The sequence below is a fragment of the Bufo gargarizans genome, chromosome 2, assembly GCF_014858855.1.
Source record: "Bufo gargarizans isolate SCDJY-AF-19 chromosome 2, ASM1485885v1, whole genome shotgun sequence".
NCBI classification, from domain to species: domain Eukaryota; kingdom Metazoa; phylum Chordata; class Amphibia; order Anura; family Bufonidae; genus Bufo; species Bufo gargarizans.
In genome coordinates, this window is record NC_058081.1 from 451154973 (window position 1) to 451163017 (window position 8045).

The window sequence follows — 8045 nt, forward strand, 5'->3', positions numbered from 1 at the left end:
CGGGTAGCCTACCCGTATGCTGCAGATCATGCTGGTGGTGGTGAGGTTGCTAGCGTTCATGCCCCAGCTCATTTAGGTATGGCACAGGTTGCAAACTACAATTCTTTTGTCGTCCGCACTTTCCTAAAAAAAAAGTGCCATACTGCGGAACACCTACCCCTTGGAAAGGGAGATTTCAGCAAGGGGGTGCTCCGTGGAACAGTTGTGGGCCTTTTTGGTGTGGCCTGCCTTCTCCCTTTTGCACCACACTGCCTCTTCCAGCCTGTTGCGGTGCAGCAGATCCCTTTCCCTCGGCACTGGTAATGTCACTGTCAGAAGCAGACACTGTCTATTGAAAAAGTACACTGGATGTCACAGATATTTTTTGGATGCACACACTTTACACTGGAGATGTGGCACAGCAAATGTCACTGTCGGCAGTGGACACCGTCTATTGAAAAAGTACACTGGATGTCACATATATCTTTGGGATGTGCACACTTTACACTGGAGATGCGGCACAGCTAATGTCATTGTCAGAAGCGGACACCGTCTATTGAAAAAGTATACTAAATGTCACAGATTCATTTTTTAAGCGCACACATTACACTGCAGATGTGGCACTGGTAATGTCACTGTCAGAAGCGGACACCGTCTATTGGAAAAGTACACTGGATGTCACAGATATTTTTGGGATGCTCACGCTTTACACTAGAGATGTGGCACAGCTATTGTCACTGTCAGAAGTGCACACCATATATTGAAAAAGTACACTGAATGTCAGATATTTTTTCGATGCGCACACTTTACACTGCAGATGTGGCGCAGCAAATGTCGCTGTCTGCAGCAGTCTAACTATTGCAGGATGCAATAAAAATAGATATTGCTACCACACACAATAGTCCATAAAAGTGCTTTTGGGTCTGTAAAGTTTTTGCTATTTAGTGCAGTTTGCACTAAAAAAAAGATATTGCTGCTGCCACACACAATATTCCTTAAAAGGACTTTTGGGTCTCTGAAATTGTTTTGGTCATAAGATTATTCTTAAATTATTCCCTATACTGTCTGTCACTTCCTCAGCACGGCTCTCCCTGACTAAGAATGAGCCGAAAATGCGTCATTGGATGCTATATACAGTAGCACCCGATGATGCTTTCTGGCCAGCCAATCACTGTAATGCCAGCAGCCAACATGTAGCAGCCAAGAAACGTGCGGGCGAAGACTCGAGCATTGCGCTTGAGCACATGCGGTATTCGGCCAAATACCACTATGTGCCGAGCATCGAGATGCTTGAGCCGAACTGGAGTCCTTTCTCCTCTGATGTTACCACATGACCAGCTCCCTCATTCTGCTCCAAGGTCCTGTTCAACACATAATCATCATCAGATTCTTTACTCTCCCTGCTACTTTTATCAGACTGTAATATATAATGATGGTCTCCTTGGCACACCTCCTGATTCCCTGCTTTGTATTTACCCCGAATGTCATTATTGGTGCCATCACTGCCAATTTCATGGATACAGGTGCCACTATTACCACCAGGAACACAGCTATGCATTATGAACCCCATCTCCTCCTGAACCTCCTCTTCAGGGCAATCCAAATGCTGACTGCTTTCATACAAGTCATCAATAGGGACTCTCTCTTTACTGTCTGTCGTCAGTCATAGTGGATTTTATGCCTCTTCTTGGGGAAAAAGCAGGTCAGTTGGGGTGTCAGGTGTCAGATGACCTATATTATGGGTAGGGTATTAGTATGTTGATCCCAGAAAACCTATTTAATGCTAATTACAGTTGCAAACTACTGTTTCTGCAACTTAAAGAGGACCTTTTATCGGTCCAAACATTGTGAACTAAGTATCATGACATATACAGCGGCACCCAGGCAGGGCCGTTTGAAGGAATTTGGGGGCCCCAAGCAAAATAGACATAGAGGCCCCCCCCCCCCCTCCACACCTTACGCATGCAAAGCCTACAGGAACCACAGTATAGCCATACAGTTTAAGTTCACCCACACTTTATATAAATAAAAAAGGAGGTTTACAGTGCAAATACTGCTGTTGCATTTAATGTGCATAAAATTTGAACAGTGCCATCCACAGATCCCCCCTCCCCTAAACAGTGCCATCCACAGATCTCCCCCCTAAACAGTGCCATCCACAGATCCCCCTAATCAGTGCCATCCACAGATCTCCCCCCTAAACAGTGCCATCCACAGATTCCCCCTAAACAGTGCCATCCACAGATCTCCCCCCTAAACAGTGACATCCACAGATCCCCCTCTAAACAGTGCCATCCACAGATCCCCCTCCCCTAAACAGTGCCATCAACAGATCTCCCCACTAAACAGTGCCATCCGCAGATCCCCCCTAAACAGTGCCATCCACAGATCTCCCCCCTAAACAGTGCTATCCACAGATCCCTCCCTAAACAGTGCCATCCACAGATCCCCCCTCCCCTAAACAGTGCCATCCACAGATCTCCCCCTAAACAGTGCCATCCACAGATCCCTCCTCCCCTAAACAGTGCCATCCACAGATCCCCCCTCCCCTAAACAGTGCCATCCACAGATCTCCCCCTAAACAGTGCCATCCACAGATCCCTCCTCCCCAAACAGTGTCATCCACAGATCCCCCCTCCCCTAAACAGTGCCATCCACAGATCCCCCTCCCTTAAACAGTGTCATCCACAGATCCCCCCTCCCCAAAAAAGTGCCATCCACAGATCCTCCTAAACAGTGCCATCCACAGATCTCCCCCCTAAACAGTGCCATCCACAGATCCCCCCTAAACAGTGCCATCCACAGATATCCCCCCTAAACAGTGCCATCCACAGATCCCCCTCTAAACAGTGCCATACACAGATCCCCCCTAAACAGTGCCATCCACAGATCCCCCCTCCCCTAAACAGTGCCATCCACAGCTCTCCCCCTAAACAGTGCCATCCACAGATCCCCCTAAACAGTGCCATCCACAGATCTCCCCCCCTAAACAGTGCCATCCACAGATCCCTCCCTAAAAAGTGCCATCCACAGATCCCCCCTCCCCTAAACAGTGCCATCCACAGATCTCCCCCCTAAACAGTGCCATCCACAGATTCCCCCTAAACAGTGCCATCCACAGATATCCCCCCTAAACAGTGTTATCCACACATCCCCCTCTAAACAGTGCCATCCACAGATCCCCCCTAAACAGTGCCATCCACAGATCCCCCCTCCCCTAAACAGTGCCATCCACAGATCTCCCCCCCTAAACAGTGCCATCCACAGATCCCCCCTAAACAGTGCCATCCACAGATCTCCCCCCTAAACAGTGCCATCCACAGATCCCTCCCTAAACAGTGCCATCCACAGATCCCCCCTCCCCTAAACAATGCCATCCACAGATCTCCCCCCTAAACAGTGCCATCCACAGATCCCTCCTCCCCTAAACAGTGCCATCCACAGATCCCCCCTCCCCTAAACAGTGCCATCCACAGATCCCCCCTCCCCTAAACAGTGCCATCCACAGATCCCCCCTCCCCTAAACAGTGCCATCCACAGATCCCCCCTCCCCTAAACTGTGCCATCCACATATCCCCCCTCCCCTAAACAGTGCCATCCACAGATCTCCCCCCTAAACAGTGCCATCCACAGATCCCCCCTCCCCTAAACAGTGCCATCCACAGATCTCCCCCCTAAACAGTGCCATCCACAGATCCCCCCTCCCCTAAACAGTGCCATCCACAGATCCCCCCTCCCCTAAACAGTGCCATCCACAGATCTCCCCCCTAAACAGTGCCAGCCACAGATCCCCCCTAATCAGTGCCATCCACAGATCTCCCCCCTAAACAGTGCCATCCACAGATCTCCCCCTTAAACAGTGCCATCCACAGATCCCCCCTAAACAATGCCACCCACAGATCCCCACTATACAGTGCCTTCCACAGATCCCCCCTCCCCTAAACAGTGCCATGATGGCACTGTTTAGGGGAGGGGGGATCTGTGGATGGCACTGTAGGGGGATCTGTGGATGGCACTGCCATCCACACATCCCCCTACAGTGCCATCCACAGATCCCCCTCCCCGACGCTCACAGCAGTATATTTATAAACTAATCAGTAACTACTTTAACTTTAATCATTGCTCATTGCTGAGCTCTTTACTTGGGTTATTTGGATATCTTACTTTGTCTTATCTCCGGTAACAGCAGGCAGTGCAGGCGGCGCTCACTCACTGATGTCACGCGCCTGCGCCGCCTAGTGGGAGGAGCAGGCGCGTGATGTCGGTCAGTGAGTGAGCGCCCCCCCCCCGCACTGCTTGCTATTACCGGAGCTAAGACAAAGTAAGATATCCAAATAATCCAAGTAAAGAGCTCAGCAATGAGCAATGATTAAAGTTAAAGTAGTTACTGATTAGTTTATAAATATACTGCTGTGAGCGGCGTGGCCCTGTATATTCTAACCCCCAGGCAAGCGTCCCCATCACCATGGGAACGCCTGGGGGTTAGAATATACCATCGGATTTGAGTTTTTACGATCTCACTGAGCTCGTAAAACTCAGATCCGATGGTATATTCTAACCCGCAGGCAAGCGTCCCCGTCACCATGGGAACGCCTGGGGGTTAGAATATACCATCGGATCTTCTGAGTTATTCAGCCTTAAAGGAAGCAAAACAAGCACCGGCTTTGCTTGGCCCCGGGACAGCTCGGGGCCCCAATCAGCTCGGGGCCCCAAGCAATTGCTTGTTTTGCCTGTCGGTTAGCGGCGGGCCTTCACCCAGGGATCTCACTGCACTTACTATTATCCCTGTGCGCCGCTCCGTTCTCCCGTTATGTCCTCCGATATGTTCTGGGACTTGGTTATAGTAAGTGGAGTCTGCCCTTGTTCTTCTGGACGTCTCCTTCTCCTAGGCTGTAGCGCTGGCCAATCGCAGCACAGAGCTCACAGTCTGGGAGGTTTTTCTCTCCCAGGCTGTGAGCTGTGTGCTGCGATTGGCCAGCGCTACAGCCTAGGAGGAGGAGACGCCCAGCAGAACAAGGGCAGTCTCCTCCTACATAACGGGAGAACGGAGCGGCGCCCAGGGATAATAGTAAGTTCAGTGAGATCCCTGGGCACCGCTGTATTTGTCATGATACCAAGTTCACAATGTTTGGACCGATGAAAGGTCATCTTTAATAACTTTTTGCTTGGTAGAATCATTCACAGCAGCTACCTTGACATGCTGTCCCTTCATTCTACTCATTGGTGTGGGTCATGGAAGTGGTCTCTCCTAAACATCGCCTGTCCATACAAAATTTCAGAAAACCTATTTAAATTAATTATCAGCAGAGGTTAGATTTTAGTGAGGTACATTTATATAAAGTGATGGATTCCTACAATGTTTTGATCCCATTTTAAATTTCAGCTCTGTCAATTGACTTTGTTGAGCATATCCAATTATTAAAAATGCAGAATCGGTTTAATTAATAAGAAAGAAATATCATGAAACAATGGAATCAGGGCAGAGGGATGTCCTTGTACTTTTGTTACTGTAAAAGGATCCATTAAACAGAAGGCAACGCCAGTCTTATATAACTACATTTTGCTGCGCACAGTACTAAAAATTACACTGTAAGCGCTTTCAAGCAAGCATCGATTGCACCTGAATTATGTTATTATGTATAGGGCACCTTACACACATAAAGGCAAAAAACAAATGCAATGCTAAAAATGGCCATAATAGCAATGTGCCTTTTAAAAAAAAAGTGATTTTAATGGATTGAACTTACGCATGACTCCTGCTGAGCCAGCTTTTGTTGGTGGCTCTGAGTTCTCTGTTCAATGTGCTGTACTCTAAATATATATTTGCAATGTCAGAAGAGATTTGAGTTCTATTTCATTTAATAAAACTCAGAGCTTCAATGAGTTAGGAATCTGAGTTCTGCTGATATATTTTCAATGAAATTGTAAAGTTTCATGTAGCGTGTGTTTAAAAGAAATTAACAATTTGGCAGAAAGACATTTGTGGTACCTGGAATATGATCTAGCCAGACATCAGTGGGTGTAACATTTAGACACTGAGATAAGGATTAGCCCCCTTTAGGTGTAATAATCCCACTAACATTATATTAGTGTGTTTAAAGGTCCTATTACATCTACAGATAATTGCTAAGATTATCAATAACAAGCATTTGTATGAACGCTCATTAGCGATGATCTGTCAGTGTAATACTGCAGCTGATTACCTTGCCAACATCAGATCATGCCGTGTAATCAGCACTCTGCTGCCAGCGAGCAATGATTCAGTATGGGGACGAGCGATGGCATTAGTGATCACTTGTCCCTATACTGAGGAGGAGATCGCTACATGTAATAGCAGCATCGTTGCATATAATCAGCACTCTGCTGCCAGCAAACAATGATTCAGTATAGGGACGAGCAATGGCATTAGTGATCACTTGTCCCTATACTGAGGAGGAGATCGCTACATGTAATAGCAGCATTGTGCCATATAATCAGCACTCTGCTGCCAGCAAACAATGATTCAGTATGGGGTTGAGCGATGGCATTAGTGATCGCTTGTTCCCATACTGAGGAAGAGATAGCTGCATGTAATAGCAGCATTGTGCCGTTTAATCAATATCTGCTGCCAGCAAACAATGATTTAGTATGGGGGTGAGCGATGGCTCTAGCGATCGTTTGTCCTCATACTAAGGAGGTGATAACTGCATGTAATAGCAGCAGACTCCTCCACTAACGAGCAGGTTATTTTCGGGAAGGAACGCTTTCCTCCCGACAATTGCCTGCAGAATCTGTAGGTGTAATAATTTGTTGTTATCTTCTGTAGGTACAATGTGGCAAAATTACTAAATCTGTAGATGGTATAAACTTAGATGGGCTGTCTAGACATGCACCAAATTTATGATGCTGGATAATAAATTTGGTCATGGCTAGATATTTTGTTCTAAATCTATCACAACTATTTGTTATGATCGTTGAGTATAGAATCACTGTGTCAACCAACCAGTTTGACTGTGGGTTAAACCTAAGGGTGCTATCCTGGCAGTCCCCCAGTACTCACCGTTTTACCCCTATACAGTGGAATTTGCAGCAGGGGAGCCACCAGTCCACTACCTGCAGGAGTAGTCCCTTTGTGGTTGACAGCTAACCCATGATGGTCAGAGACACTGGTGTGGGGCACTGAGAGGTCAGGCTAAATTCATAATCATTAACAGGCTGAGGTCAGGGCAGGCAGAGTTTGTGCAAATCCGTAAATCAAATCTGTGAAATAAGTCATGGCCAGGGCAGGCAGCTCAGGGTCAGTATAGTGATCAGGCATGGATCAAGTAAATGTGGTAGAGGGTCAGAATCCAGAAAATAAGAAGAAGTAAGTACACCGTCAGAAAAGCAGATGATAGCACCTTTGCTGGATCTAGAAAGCTAGTTAATGTATTGTTCAGGAAAATAGTGACTCAAACATGATATATATAGCAGAGCTGATTAACACATTTGAAGCACCTTTACACAGAACCAAAGTAGGGTTAACCCTTGCAATTAGAGATGAGCAAACCTTTTTTAAGATTCAGTTCATTTCAGGTTCCCCCCCCCCCAAAAAAAAAAAAAAGTTTGGTTTTGATCTGAATCCATTCTACTTGAAACAAAGTGGCTCCATTTAGCCTGCAAATTGGTATATAATACCCTCCAGTCTCCTAAGAGCAGAATGTTTAGGAAAATATGTTATCTTTTTTTGTAAATTTTTTTGGATCTTTTTGCTTTTTCGCTCACCCTCCCTAAGCTCTTGAACACAATAATAGCAATAGCAAATTATGTCAGAGTGACACTGATATACATATGGTAGCTGTGGGTAAATGCATGGTTGGCTGGCTTAAAAACATTAAAAACACACTGCACCTTCACAATGTTTATGATTTTTAATATTGCAAAGCTTCCAAAAATATCCCTTATTGGGTGCAGATGGTGTTTAAACACACATGGTGTTATGGGAAAAAATTATGGCTTGTACCAAGCATCCAAAAACTATGCCTTTGCTCGGTCAAATGTTTGTCCATATGAAATGCATAAGCCAAATGTCCCATCACCCATTACAG